A 15264-nucleotide genomic window follows, 5' to 3' on the forward strand; every position below is an offset into this window, starting at 1 on the left:
GACCTTGGAGGCGCGGCGCCCAGCGCCCGGGGTAGCCCCGGCACTAGCCGGGCGCGTGCGCCGCGCGGGAGTTGGGGCGAGCCGGGTGGGGAGGGCGGGGGAGGGGCTGGGAGTGCGCCGGCCGCCGAGGGGGAGGGGCTGGGTTGGGCGGAGCTGCGGCGCGCGCGCCCGGCTGGGGAGGCACGGGAACCGCCGCGGAGCGCTCGCAGGGCCGGCCGCGGAGAGCGCGGGGCGAGCGTGGACGGCGGCGCGGCGCGGCGGTGTGACTCCTTTCCCTGCCCTCCACCCCGGCCCCCGGCGAGGGCACTGCGGGGCTGCGGCAGCGGCGCCGGGGCCCGCGAGGCCGGAGGAGGCGGCCGTGCCCGGGCATGGTGGTCTGGGGCAGCGCGGAAGGTGAGCGACCCCCGGCTGGCGGCAGAGTGGGGGAGGGGTGGGACCGGCCCGCGGTGCCCGGCGGCGGCCCGTCTGAGGCGGGGCCGGGACCGGCCCGCCACCCGGGCGCCACAGGCCGTCCTCCCGCGGCCTGGGCGGCCCGCGGCGCCCGGAGTGCGGCAGCTGCCGGTTATGTAACGCGTGACCTCCCTTCCCCCTCCGCCGTGGCTCGGCCGGCCTGGCCCCGCCGGGGGCCCCGGGAGGCGTCGCACGGACGACTCGCGCCCGCGGCCCTTCCTCTGCGCTCCTCGCGGCCGCCGGCGGACGCCACCCGCGGCCGCGCTCCGACCGCGCTGCTAACTCCTGCCTCCCGCGTCGGCGACCCCGTCGGCCATTCGGCCCGCGCGCCATTCATTCGTGCGTTCCTCGTGTCGTGGGCTCCTCAAGCCCTGAGGGACGTGAGCCGGGGCCATGCGCCGGGCCCACCGCCGGCCTCCCGCGCGATGTCAGCAGCATAACCCCATACCACCCCACCCTTCATGGGATTCCGAATTGGTGTCGGAATAGCTGAAGGCAATTTTTATTCTCTGATTTTGCCTTGTTATTTGTCCATTGCCTTAATTTGCCCTGCATCTTTCCCCAACTGTCCTTACTACTGCCCCTTTTCACACTGGTACTTACTGTTGAAATGACTCAGCCCCTGTGTAAGACGGAAAGGGAAATCTTACGTATCTCAACAGCTTTTTACTTGAACGCACTTTGGAAAGAAAAGCCTTAATATATATCACTTTAATTGACTCCCCCCTTGTTAGGAAAAATTGCAGATGGTGTAGATCTAGTGTTTCTGTCTTCCACGTCCTCTCAGGCCATGTAGAATAGGAATGGTGTCATTTAAGTGAAAATAATGTAGGCAAGCACATACCATAAAAGGGCTTGTAACTAACTGTTACGACTTTGTATAACTCTTCTTCATTTATGTGTGTCTCTCTGGCCTCTCCACTTTAGGCTTCTAGAATTAACCATTTCCTCTTTAGGGAGGGTAGGACATACCATAATCTTGGTTCTTCCAGTTGAGTACTGTTGGGGGTACTTGTCTACCTGTTTTCCAAACGTCCATCTTCCCCACACAGTTTTATGTTAGCCAGTTGCTAGCTTGTTACCTCCTGTGCTTAACTATGCTGGACTCTTCGAAGCTCACCTAAAAGTCCCTCCTCTTCTAGGAATCCTCCTCTGGTTCAAGAGGAGCCCATCCATTTAATTCTCAGGTTGTTTGTTTGTCAGATTCTCTGTGGTAGGATGATTATGTTTTTATCCACATCATCTCTTATTTTGCAGGTCTCTTGAGGGCAGAGTCTGTACCTGTCTGTCCTTAGAACTTTACCCATATTTTAAGATTAAACAATACATATTTGTCCCCCCCCAACACTCTTTCAGGGTTAAATTCTATGAAGTCTCAAGTAGAAAATAATTTTTCAAAATAATGGGAATGTGTAAGATCATTCCATTTTCCTACCCCCAACTTCGAAACTCAGATTCTACCTAAGAGAAATCCTTATCAGCAACAAGCTAGTCATTGATAATAAGTTACGAAGACTATATATAATGTATATTTGATAGGCCTTTTTTTGATAGCTGCTATAGTTAAAAGACAAACTTTGGAGTTAGATGTATATTTAAATTCTGCCTCTGCCCATTATTAGCTGGGACAATTGACCTTGGACAGTTTAAAGTTACTAATATCTCTGCTTTTTTTCTGTCTGTAGAATGAAGACATTTCTAACCTTGAGTAGCTGAGGATTAACTGACTTTCTTAAATGTAAGGCATCTAGTGAATCCCTTGTACTTAGTAATGCTCAAGTAAATACATGTTCCCTCTTCATTACAACTCACAATCTAGAATGGGCCAGGATGTGCTGGAGACAAAACATTAGAAGAAAGTTAATCAGAAGAGGTGATAGGTACCTCTTCTTGTTTCCAAATAAACGAATGAGCCCCAAACTAAAGAGCAGTGAAGTTCTTTCTGCTTCTCAAGAATGTATGAGTGTGTGTGGCATAAAGCATCGAGTATATTAAGCAGAACATTTATAAATGAGAGAAATACCTTCTAATAAAAGATCTTCCTTTATAGCACCAACTGAAGCATTAACATGCATATAAAAAAGGAATCTGATTTTTTTCAAAGTGAAGCAGAATGGGGATGAGGGAAGGAGGAATAGAAAAGTCTTTTCTAGAGTCAGGTTGCATACTCCCTTTTAGTAGTATCTCATTTAGTTATAAATAGTACACAAATCCTAGTCTCAGTTCCAATCTCTTCCTTAAACTGTTGTAACAGTGCCTTCCCAGTGTCCCTATTTCACTTGCACCTTCCTGTCTGGTCCCCACAGAACCAGCCAAGTTATCATTATAAAGACATGAATCCATATATTGTCATTCTCTTGCTCAGAATCCTCCAGAAGCTTCCTGTGGCTCTATGTATTGACTCAAGAGCTCCTTACCACAGCCGGTCGGAGCATTCAGTGATTTGGCTGCTGTCACTTCTAACCTTGCTGCATGACTCTTCATCACCCTGGCCCTGTCCCATGGTCCTTTCGCTGGTTGTTGAACAAACCAAACTTTTCCTGCCTCAAGGAGGTTATACTTGCAGTTCAAGCTTGACCACCCTTCTTCCCAGTGGTTATCTTGCCTTTACATCTGCTTCCTGCTCACATATCATTGCCACAGAGTGGCCTTCCCTGATCCCTAAAATATGAGCCAGCCCCTCCTGTCACTTTGATACCCTCATTCTACTTTATTTTTCTTCATAGCATTTACTACTAGGTGAAGATACACTATTCACTCATGTATTGATTTCCTGTTAGACTTGTTTTCTCCGTGGCTGCCTCATTAGGAGGGGGCAGAGGCCTTGTCTGACTTGTCCATAGCTCTATCCATGTTTAGAACTGTACCTGACACATAGTAGGTTTACAGGCAAACTCATTAAGTGAATGAATGGTATAGGTGACTTAAACAATTGTTCTGGAATCAGACAGCCTAGGTTAGAATTCCTGGTGTTATTCACTGACCGTAGTCCTGGGCAGGTTACTATCTTTGGTGCCTGTTTACTCATCTGTAAGGTAGGGACTCTAATAATACCTACCTCATAGGATTATAGTAATAATTGAGTTAAATACAGAAAGTTCTTTGAACAGGGTTATTTTATGATTTTTTAAAAACAGTATTAGCTTAGAGTATTTATTTAGAATTTTGTGTTTTTGCATGAGATAAAGGTGCAGTCGTTGAATTTTATATTTCTTTTGCTGAATGTTTTTTGGCTACCACAGTTATATTTATGGAACTCCTTTTTAAAATAAATATATTTTGTGGATGTCCAGAATGGATTGAAAAATAAACTGCAGAGAATGGTGACCAGTATTTGGTCTTAATGTATAAGTCAGTTTTTTTTTATTCCTAGGTCTGTAGAAGGTGCTAAGAGTGATTATCTCAACAGCCACTCACCAGAGTTGCTTTTACATTTTTCCCTTTGAAGTTATACTGGAGATATGATTGTGATGATGAAAGGATTTATTGTAGGCTGAAGACAGGAAAATCCTTGACAATCCAGTTGAAGTATGACTCTAGTATTTGGAAAAGGAGAGATCTGTTATCATCTTTAGTATGTTCAATTTCTGCCTTAATTAATTAATGGGGTTCCCTGCTCCCCAGTTGTGTTTGGCTCTTAATTAGAGCTTACAGTAATTCAGTTATACTTCATTTCTTCTTTTTCCTTTCTGTTCATAAAGTGATTTTGTTTTTTCTTTAGCATTTACCACAAATAGAGAATTGATGAGGACAAATGATAACTTTGTAATAATAGAAGCTTCGAGCTAAGCAACTAAGATTCAGCCTATAGTAATTGCACTTGCATAATACCAGTTATTTTTACTCAGTCTACTTGTCTTTAGTAAATACCTCTTGGTAGGAACATTATATTTTATTTGATTTCTCAATCTGAACTTAAACCAATAAGATTCTAAACTTTGGGCCTGACACTTAAAAAAAATACTACTTCTCTATTTAGTATTTTTTCCAAAATCCAATAATAATTGACGAATTATTAAGTATTTGCTGTGTGTTAGGCTCTTTGCTAAGTGCAGTGTTTCACTTAATATTCACAATTACCATATAAAGTAGGCAAGGTTACAAAGTAACAGATTTATAGAGATGGGTGTTACTTAGGTCACACAGGTAAGAAAGGAGCCAAGATTTTAGCTGATTCCATATCCCAAAGTCATAACCACTTTGCTCTAAGGCACATAGAAACAAGGTTTCTGTTTGGAAACTTTCCATTTATGTGTGTCACTCCTCTTAACTACTGGTAGTATCATCATCTTCTGTTGCATAAGTTTTTTCTTTTGGATTTAACTACTACTATACTTCTGTGTTCTGTATGAAACATTTAATGGGCTGATATGCAAAAATCATTTTTTCTTGTTCTTTTTTTTTAAAAAGTCATTAAAAAGTTAGCATCACATGTATCATCCTAGGTCAGCTTTGTAAACAGTTTGAAAAAGGTTTGTTTATAATAGATTTGATGCATCAGATTTAAGAAAACGTGAATGTCTTAATAGTTGCTTAAAGCTAAAATGAGTTTGTTAATAAGTAAATAGTTAATAAAATTAATGTTGTGTTTCTGCTCATTATGGGGCAAATCTCTTGTTTATCTTTGTTTTTAATAAGTAAGGAGGGACATGTTGATGGTATATGTTTTCACACCATGGTAAGCTTTAATGATTTTTGTCATCTAATCTACTTACGAGACCTAAAATTTGAAGAACATCTAAATTATGAATTGTTGCCTTCTTAACACTTAAGAAAATTGGGAATGCCCATGCTAGAATGAACCTTACAGATTCTGTAGGCCATACCCTTATATATTCTTAGAGGAAAATGAGACCCAGAAAGTCTTTTAACTGAAAAAGGGGAGAAGTAGGCTACAACCTAGGGTTGGTTTGTTTTGGTTTGGTTTTTTTGACTGTAAGGCCATTTTTTTCTGCTACACTAAACTGCTCCCTTCATTACCCAGGGAAAGACCAGTGCATGTTTAGTATCTCATGTTCAAGAGGGTAGAGATTGAACAATATACTCTTATAAATTTATGATGTAAAGTCTTGAGGGTTTTTTAAGTTATTGCTTCTTGTACTTAATATAGTTAGAAATTACCTTTTCAAGTAGACAGGTAGCTGCCTTAAGCACATAGCATTGTTTGAGAATTTTAAAGACCAGTGTGGCCTCATGGCTTTATGCTTGAATTAAAAGATTAGAGATGGGAAGAAAAAAGAAAAAAAAGATTAGAGATGGGCAGAAAATTTGGTTGTGTTGTGAATAGTTTGTACTTGAACTCAGTATCTGAGTAACCAAAATGTTGCTTGTTGGCGTCAGACGTTCCTGATCATAACCAAGGCTAACATGAGTTTTTTGGAGGTTTGCTCAGAAACTAATAGCTGAATCTTACATTTCCTAAACTACATCATTTCTTCATTTGAGATTACTAAGAATGGAGTTAATATGTTTGTATCACTTAGGAACTAATCTTAATTATGTAACTGAAATTATTGTTATGATTTAGATTCCTTGCTCTTTTAAATGTTTTTAATGGAAGTTCTGAATTTTATCTTAAAATAATCTCTATTTCTTGATTACTTAATTGGCTATTTGAAGCCTTTTAAAAAATGTAAGCTGAACAATCCTGGTTTTAAAAATATTTTAATGATTTCTTCTTTAATATTTTAGAGAGAACATAACCAAAAAAAGTCCTTTGCTTTTTGTAATGCTTTATGTCTTAAAAAGTGCTTTCAATTGACCTTTTCTCATTCACTTCTCATAAAAGAGAGGTAGGAAAATATATCCTATTTTATAGCTGCAGTGTGATCCTGGCACTTCTCAGAGTTAGGGCAGACATCACAGGGTAAGGGCACAGTCCACAAGACTCCTCACTTCAGAATCTAGCTGCAAGCTTCAGGGCTTCAAGGCCATCTGCATTTCTGGCCAACTGTAGTTCCCACTGTTCACTCAGATTTGATAATTTGCCAGAATAACTCAGAATCAGAAAGTGCTGTACTTGCAATTATAGTTTTATTATAAAGGATACAAATCAGGACCAGCCAGATGAAGAGATACAGAGGTCTGGGAGGGTCTCAAACATGAAGCTTCCATGGCCTTAGGACATGCTGTTCTCCTACCCCATCAGTGTATGATTACCAACCTGTGAAGTTCACCCAAGCCTTAGCATCCAGTTCTTATTGGAGTTTATTACATAGGGGTGATTGAATCATTGGCCACATAGTTGAATTCAGTGTCCAGCTTTTGGGGTCTTTTGGGGTTCCATATGACTTTTTGAACTATTTGCTCTAGTTCATTGAAGAATGCTGTTGATATTTTCATAGGGACTGCCTTGAATCTGTAGATTGCTTTAGGCAGGATGGCAATTTTGACAATATTAAGTCTGCCTATCCATGAACATGGGATGTGTTTCCATTTATTGGTATCTTTTTTTTTTACTTCATTTTATGTATGTAGGTATGCATATATGTTTTAATTTGGTATCATTGATGTACAATTACATGAGCAACATTATGGTTACTAGACTACCCACATTATCAATTCCCCACCACCTACACCATTACAGTCACTATCCATCAGTGTAAGATGGTATAGAAACCCTACTTGTCTTCTCTGTGTTATACTGCCTTTCATGACCCTCCCCCCCACATTATGTGTCTAATTGTAATGCCCCTTTTCCCCCCTTATCCCTCCCTTCCCACCCACCCTCCCCAGTCCCTTTCCCTTTGGTAACTGTCAGTCCATTCTTGGGTTCTGTGAGTCTGCTGCTTTTTGTTCCTTCAGTTTTTCCTTTGTTCTTATACTCATGAGTGAAATCATTTGATACTTGTCTTTCTTCACCTGGCTTATTTCACTGACCATAATACCCTGTAGCTCCATCCATGTTGTTGAAAATGGTAGGATTTGTTTTCTTCTCATGGCTGAATAATATTCCATTGTGTATATGTACCACTTCTTTATCCATTCATCTACTGATGGACACTTAGGTTGCTTCCATTTCTTGGCTATTGTAAATAGTGTTATACATAGGGGTGCATATATCTTTTTGAAACTGGGCTCCTGCATTCTTAGGGTAAATTCCTAGGAGTGGAATTCCTGGGTCAAATGGTATTTCTATTTTGAGTTTTTTGAGGAGTCTCCATACTGCTTTCCACACTGATTGAACTAATTTACATTACCATCAGCAGTGTAGGAGGGTTCCCCTTTCTCCACATCCTCACCAACATTTGTGGTTGTTTGTCTTTTGGATGGTGGCCATCCTTACTGGTGTGAGGTGATATCTCATAGTGGTTTTATTTTGCATTTCTCTGATGATTAGCGATGTGGAGCATCTTTTCATGTACCTGTTGGTCATCTGAATTTCTTCTTTGGAGAAGTGTCTATTCATATCCTCTTCCCATTTTTTAATTGGATTATATGCTTTTTTGGGTGTTGAGGTGCGTGAGCTCTTTATATATTTTGGATGTCAATCCCTTATTGAGTATCTCATTTATGAACATATTCTCCCATACTGTAGGATATCTTTTTGTTCTACTGATGGTGTCCTTTGCTGTACAGAAGCTTTTTAGTTTGATATAGTCCCATTTGTTCATTTTTACTTTTGTTTCCCTTACCCAGGGAAATATGTTCATGAAGAAGTTGCTCATGTTTATGTCCAAGAGATTTTTACCTATGTTTTTTTCTAAGAGTTTTATGGTTTCATAACTTATATTTGGGTCTTTGATCCATTTTTTTTGTTGTTGTTATCATTAATCTACAATTACATGAAGAACACCATGTTCACTAGGCTTCCCCCATCACCAAGTCCCCTGTCTTTGATCCATTGTGAGTTTACTTTTGAGTATGGGGTTAGACAATAATCCAGGTTTATTCTCTTACATGTAGCTGTCCAGTTTTGCCAGCACCAGCTGTTGAAGAAACTGTCATTGTCCCATTGTATATCCATGGCTCCTTTATCGTATATTAATTGACCATATATGCTTGGGTTTATATCTGGGCTCTCTATTCTGTTCCATTGGTCTATGGGTCTGTTCTTGTGCCAGTACTAAATTGTCTTGATTACTGTGGCTTTGTAGTAGAGCTTGAAGTTGGGAATCGAGATCCCCCCCTCCAGCTATATTCTTCCTTCTCCTGATTGCTTTGGCTATTCGGGGTGTTTTGTGGTTCCATATGAATTGTAGAACTATTTGCCCTAGTTCCTTGAAGAATGTTGTTGGTATTTTGATAGAGATTGCTTGACTCTGTAGATTGTTTTAGGCAGAATGGCCATTTTGACAATATTAATTCTTCCTACCCAACTAAGAGCATGGGATGAATTTCCATTTATTAATGTCCTCTTTAATTTCTCTTAAGGGTGTCTTGTAGTTTTCAGGGTATAGGTGTTTCACTTCCTTGGTTACGTTTATTCCTAGGTATTCTATTCTTTTTGATGCAATTGTGAATGGAATTGTTTTCCTGATTTCTTCTTCTGCTAGTTCATCATTAGTGTATAGGAATGCAACAGATTTCTGTTTATTAATTTTGTATCCTGCAACTTTGCTGAATTCAGATATCAGGTGTAGTAGTTTTGGAGTGGATTCTTTAGGGTTTTTTTATATACAATATCATGTCATCTGCAAACAGGGACAGTTTGACTTTTTCCTTACCAATCTGGATGCCTTTTATTTCTTTGTGTTGTCTGATTGCTGTGGCTAGAACCTCCAGACCTATGTTGAATAAAAGTGGGGAGAATAGACATTCTTGTCTTGTTCCTGATCTTAGGAAAAGCTTTCAGTTTTTCACTGTTAAGTATGATGTTGGCTGTGGGTTTGTCATATATGGCCTTTATTATGTTGAGGTACTTGCCCTCTATACCCACTTTGTTGAGAGTTTTTATCATGAATGGATGTTGAATTTTGTCAATTGCTTTTTCAGCATCTCTGGAGATAATTATGTGTTTTTTGTCCTTCTGGTTGATGTGGTGTATTATGTTGATGGAATTTTTAATATTGTACCTTTCTTGCAACCCTCGAGTAAATCCTACTTGGTCATGATGGATGATCTTTTTGATGTATTTTTGAATTTGGTTTGCTAATATTTTATTGAAGATTTTTGCATCTATGTTCATCAGGGACTTTGGTCTGTAATTTTCTTCTTTGTGGTTTCGGTATCAGAGTGATGCTGGCCTCATAGAATGAGTTTGGAAGTATTCCCTCCTCTTCTACTTTTTGTAAAACTTTAAGGAGGATGGGTATTAGATCTTCACTAAATGTTTGATAAAATTCAGTGGTGAAGCCATCTGTTCCAGCAGTTTTGTTCTTAGGTAGTTTTTAAATTACCAATTCAATTTTGTTGCTGGTAATTGGTCTGTTCAGGTTTTCTGTTTCTTCCTGTATCAGCCTTGGAAGGTTGTATTTTCCTAGCAAGTTGTCCATTTCTTCTAGGTTATCCAGTTTGTTAGCATATATTTTTTCATAGTATTCTCTGAATAATTCTTTGTGTTTCTGTGGTGTCTGTAATGATTTTTCCTTTCCCATTTCTGATTCTGTTTCTGTGTATAGGCTCTCTTTTTTTCTTGTTAAGTCTGGCTAGGGGTTTATCTTTTTTGTTACTTTTCTTAAAAGGACCAGCTCCTGCTTTCATTGATTCTTTCTGTTGTTTTATTCTTGATTTTATTTATTTCTGTTGTGATCTTTATTATGTCTCTCCTTCTACTGACTTTAGGCCTCATCTAGTTTCATTAATTGTGTTTATACTGTTCATATGGGATTGTTCTTCTTTCCTGAGGTAGTCCTGTATTACAATATACTTCCCTCTTAACATGGCCTTTGCTGCATCCCACAGATTTTGCGGTGTTGAATTATTGTTGTCATTTGTCTCCATGTATTGCTTGACCCCTTTTTGTTTTTTGGTCATCGATCCATTGATTATTTAGGAGCAGGTTGTTGGGCCTCCATGTGTTTTTGGGCTTTTTCGTTTTCTTTGCCTTATTTATTTCTCATTTCATACCTTTCTGGTCTGAGAAGCTGGTTGGTACAATTTCAATCTTTTTGAAATTACTGAGACTCTTTTTGTTGCCTAGTATATGATCTATTCTTGAAAATGCTCCATGTGCACTTGAGAAGAGTGTGTATTCTGCTGTTTTTGGGTGTAGTGTTCTGTAGATGTTTGTTAGATCTATCTGTTCTAATGTGTTGCTCAGTGCTTCTGTCTCCTTATTTTCTGTCTGGTTGATCTGTCCTTTGGAGTGAGAGGTGTGTTGAAGTTTCCTAAAGTGAATGCACTGCATTCTTTTTCCCCTTTTAATTCTGTTAGTATTTGTTTCACATATGTTGGTCCTCCTGTGTTGAGTGCATAGATATTTATAATGGTTATATCCTCTTGTTGGACTGACCCTGTATTTGTTTTTAGAGTCCTAAAACGGTTTAGTAGCTTAATTGTCATTTGGAATTTTAGCTCAATTTGAGGATACTAGCGGTTCAACATTACATTGTTGAAGGTTTATGATGTTCTTTATGCTCAGTAGGAAATCTTATTTCTGGTTGTCTCTTAAAAGCAATATTTCGTTCTCTTGGAATTCACTGTTTCTCAGACATAGAATCTATTAAAGTTTAGAAAACTGAGTAAACTTACACTGAGTAAGACTTCTGTTGTCTTTTGAAGAATGTAGCATCTCCTTAGAATGTCATATCATCTTAAAAACCAGCAGTTTTTGTTGTTGCCTTAGATACAGGATGTTGGCATAAAACAAGGGAAAGAGTCCAGAAAGTGGAACAGTGGCAATTTCTTAAACATTCTGCTCCCTCTGTTTTCACTTGCAGTCGCATTTAATATAAGCATAGGTAAAAAAAAGAGATTTGTGACAGATGGAACTGGTGGCAAATCTAGAAAAGAGTGAGTTACACAATATTTTTGAATTGCCGTTACTCAGAGGGATTTGTTTTTCACTGTATGTCATGTGTGCCAGCCTACCATGTGAGTTTCGAAGGCTTGATGTGTTTGTTGTATGGATTGCACAAGAGGGCTTCTGCTGAGACAGACAGATACACCTTGCTGTGGATTAGTCTCAAGAGCCAGAACCTCCCAGTCTATTTACAACCATTCCCATCCTCTGTCATTTGCATACACAAACTCACACTTCAGTTCCTAACTTTAAAAAAATTAAATTTCAAACTTAGCATGCTATTTAGGGACTTGTTATATTTCCTGAACTACCTATTAGTTCATCTGTCATCACTACTTCTGTCCATATGTCAGTCCCAAACTGTTGCCTTAGCATCTTTCTTTTTCTTTCATTTCCTTTCGATCATGAAATGTCCTTCTTCCTGAAATACCCCTTTCCCCCTCTGGTCCTTAAAATCTTACTCATTCTTAGCTCAGCTCCATCCCTTCAGTCAAGCCTTCCTGGATCTCTTCTCCAACATGGGATTTATTATTGCTTTCTCTGTACATTTACTGTTTTGTCATTGCCTCTTATGTAGGCTTCTGTAGATGTGTTGCATGCAGATCTCTTTTCTCTAATAGATAACCTCGGATTGTGGCTTATACACATTTTACTTACCTTGAAAACTGCGAATTACAGTAAATACTCTGTGAATGTGGAGTAAACTATTAGATCAGACCTGGAGTTTGGTGTGGGGAGAGGCACAGGACAGGAGAGACCTTGTTACTTATAATCTAATCAGAACCTTCAGCTGGTGAGTTGCATTTCTCCTGTTGGGAAATTCTTTCTAGGTGGTGCCCAGTGCCAGTTGTAGCCCCTATCTTTCTACTTAGTATGTATACTCTGTCTCATTATCTCTGAACTTTGTACTTGGCTCTGTTCTCAATTACCACTCCAGATATTACAGGCAAAACCAGTGGTTCCCAAAGTATGTGTCTCAGACTGCTGCTTCAGCATTACCTAGGAACTTTTTAGAAATGCAGATTCCAGGCTCCGCTCCAGACCTACTGAATGAGAAACTTGAGTTGGCACCCTGCAGTCTGTTTTTTTTAATTTTGGTATCATTAATATACAATTACATGAGCAACATGTGGTTACCAGATTACCCCCATTATCAAGTCGCCACCACATACCCCATTACAGTCATTGTCCATCACTGTAGTAAGATACTATAGAGTCACTACTTGTCTTCTCTGTGCTGTACTGTCTTCCCTCTGCCCCCCCCCCCACTACATTATGTGTGCTAATCATAATGCCCCTTATTCCCCTTCTCCCTCCCTTCCCACCCCTCCCACCCCCTCCAGTCCCTTTCCCTTTGGTAACTGTCAGTCCATTCTTGGGTTCTGTGAGTCTGCTGCTGTTTTGTTCCTTCAGTTTTGTCTTTGTTCTTATGCTCCACAGATGAGTGAAATCATTTGGTACTTGTCTTTTCTCCACCTGACTTATTTCACTGAGCATAATACCCTCTAGCTCCATCCATGTTGTTGCAAATGGTAGGATTTGTTTTCTTATGGCTGAATAATATTTCATTGTGTATATGTACCACATCATCTTTGCCCATTCATCTACTGATGGACACTTAGGTTGCTTCCATTTCTTGGCTAATGTACATAGTACTGCGATAAACATAGAGGTGCATATGTCTTTTTCAAACTGGGCTCCTGAATTCTTAGGGTAAATTCCAGGAGTGGAATTCCTGGGTCAAATGGTATTTCTATTTTTAGTTTTTTGAGGAACCTCCATATTGCTTTCCACAATGGTTGAACTAATTTATATAACCACCAGCAGTGTAGGAGGGTTCCCCTTTCTCTGCATCTTCGCCAGCATTTGTTGTTCCTATTCTTTTCTATGTTGGCCATCCAAACTGGTGTGAGGTGGTATCTCATTGTGATTTTAATTTCTATTTCCCTGATAATTAGCAATGTGGAGCATCTTTTCATGTACCTGTTGGCCATCTGAATTTCTTCTTTGGAGAATTGTCTTTTCATATCCTCCGCCCATTTTTTAATAGGGTTATTTGTTTTTTGGATGTTGAGGCGTATGAGTTCTTATATATTTTGGATGTTAACCCCTTGTCAGATATGTCATTTACAAATATATTCTCCCATACTGCAGGATGCCTTTTTGTTCTGCTGATAGTGTCCTTTGCTGTACAGAAGCTTCTTAGTTTGATACAGTCCCATTTGTTCATTTTTTATTTTGTTTCCCTTGCCCGAGGAGATGTGTTAAAAAAAAGTTGCTCGTGCTTATATTCCAGAGATTTCTGCCTATGTTTTCTTCTGAGTTTTATGGTTTCATGACTTACATTCAGGTCTTTGATCCATTTTGAGTTGACTTTTGTGAATGGGGTTAGACAATAATCCAGTTTCATTGTCTTGCATATAGCTGTTGAGTTTTGCCAACACCAGCTGTTGAAGAGGCTGTCATTTCCCCATTGTATGTCCATGGCTCCTTTATCGTATACTAATTGACCATATATGCTTGGGTTTATATCTGGGCTCTCTCGTCTTTTCCATTGGTCTATGGGTCTGTTCTTGTGCCAGTACCAAATTGTCTTGATTACTGTGGCTTTGTAATAGAGCTTGAAGTCAGAGAGCGTGTCCCCCCACCCCCCACCCCCGCTTTATTCTTCCTTTTCAGGATTGCTTTGGCTATCCTGCAGTCTGTTTTAACAGTCTGCAAGTGATTCTGATCCGTGCTCAAGTATGAGAACCACTGTTTAAGATAGAGTCCCCGGTTTGCTATTATGTCCTTTATTCTCCAGCCAGGTTCTGTTAGTAAATTCTGTGGCCTTTGGAATTCTTGATAGGCTGCAACCTTGAGCTTTTCTACAGATTATCATTTGGTTTTGCTGTGGGCATATACCACTTCTTTGTGAAGGTTACTGGCTTTTTACTTCTTCTTCTGGATGCTTTTTATCATATCATCTCCAGGACATTCTTCTGTTTTCCTCAGTACCTTGATCTTTCCTTTCAGACATGCTGCTTTGAGATGCATGTGAAATATCCTAGTGGAGATGTTTAATAAGCAGTTGGACCATGTGATTTAGAGTTCAGGAAGTCAGGAGAATTGAGGGAAGGTGTTTGGAAACCAGTTAATCATGCTTCTCTCTGGAAGCCAGAGAAGGCAGTTCTTTGTACTTTATATTAAAATGGTGTTTTAATTTCTTTCCTTTTCCTTCTATGGAAATCTGTAATTACAGGAAGAAAATTATAATTCTTTTAGAACCCCTCCTTCAGCTTGTATTCAGGTGACTGATTTTGTTAAATCAATCATCTTTTTGTATTTTTTTTTGTTATAAATAACCAAGAGGATATGAAGAGAAAATTCTCTTATTGAATTGTTTGGGATAGAAAACTAATTTTTAACAGGGTCAGCCACAAACTGGGACATGACAAGTAGTTGTTACACATTTTCAGTTTTAATGTATCCAGATTTTTTTCTCATGCATCTTCTTGTTTGTCTCTCTTTATCTGTGTAGTTTATTTAAATATTCACTGTAAATCATAATACTAAAATGCTGAAATGTAGTTACATTCATTAGGGTATGTGTTAAGTTGCTCCAACAGAGACTTCAGAACACAGTAATGTGAACAATAATGAAATTTTTCTCTTTCCTGTAATAGGTGGGCCATTTATAGTGGGTGAATGAGTGCTCTTTTTCTTGTTTTTTAGTTCATGGTCCCAGGTTCCTTCTGTTTGCTTACCCATCCCCTAGGGTATTGTCCTTCCTCAGGGTTGAAGCCAAGTTACCTCACAGCTGCATTCCAGAAAAAAAAGTAAACAACTTCCTTTAAGAATGATAAAGATTTTTGTACACATCACTCTGCTCTTATCCCATTGGCCAGAACTTAGTCACATGGCCACTCCTG

At 39.7% G+C, this 15264-nt stretch overlaps 1 protein-coding gene across 4 annotated transcripts in view; it reads left to right on the top strand.

The window, feature by feature from the left end:
- The first annotated feature begins 259 nt into the window (after window positions 1-259).
- The window catches only part of REV1 (REV1 DNA directed polymerase), a 112228-nt gene continuing 97223 nt past the window's right edge, over window positions 260-15264 (top strand). For 3 of the 4 annotated variants that reach the window (XM_036880056.2, XM_036880053.2, XM_036880057.2), the window contains exon 1: window positions 260-393. The gene's annotated coding sequence lies outside the window, so the exon portion shown is untranslated. The remainder of the gene's footprint in view (window positions 394-15264) is intronic. The other variant, XM_057496945.1, reaches the window with a different exon arrangement.

The sequence above is a fragment of the Manis pentadactyla genome, chromosome 2, assembly GCF_030020395.1.
Source record: "Manis pentadactyla isolate mManPen7 chromosome 2, mManPen7.hap1, whole genome shotgun sequence".
Taxonomy (NCBI): domain Eukaryota; kingdom Metazoa; phylum Chordata; class Mammalia; order Pholidota; family Manidae; genus Manis; species Manis pentadactyla.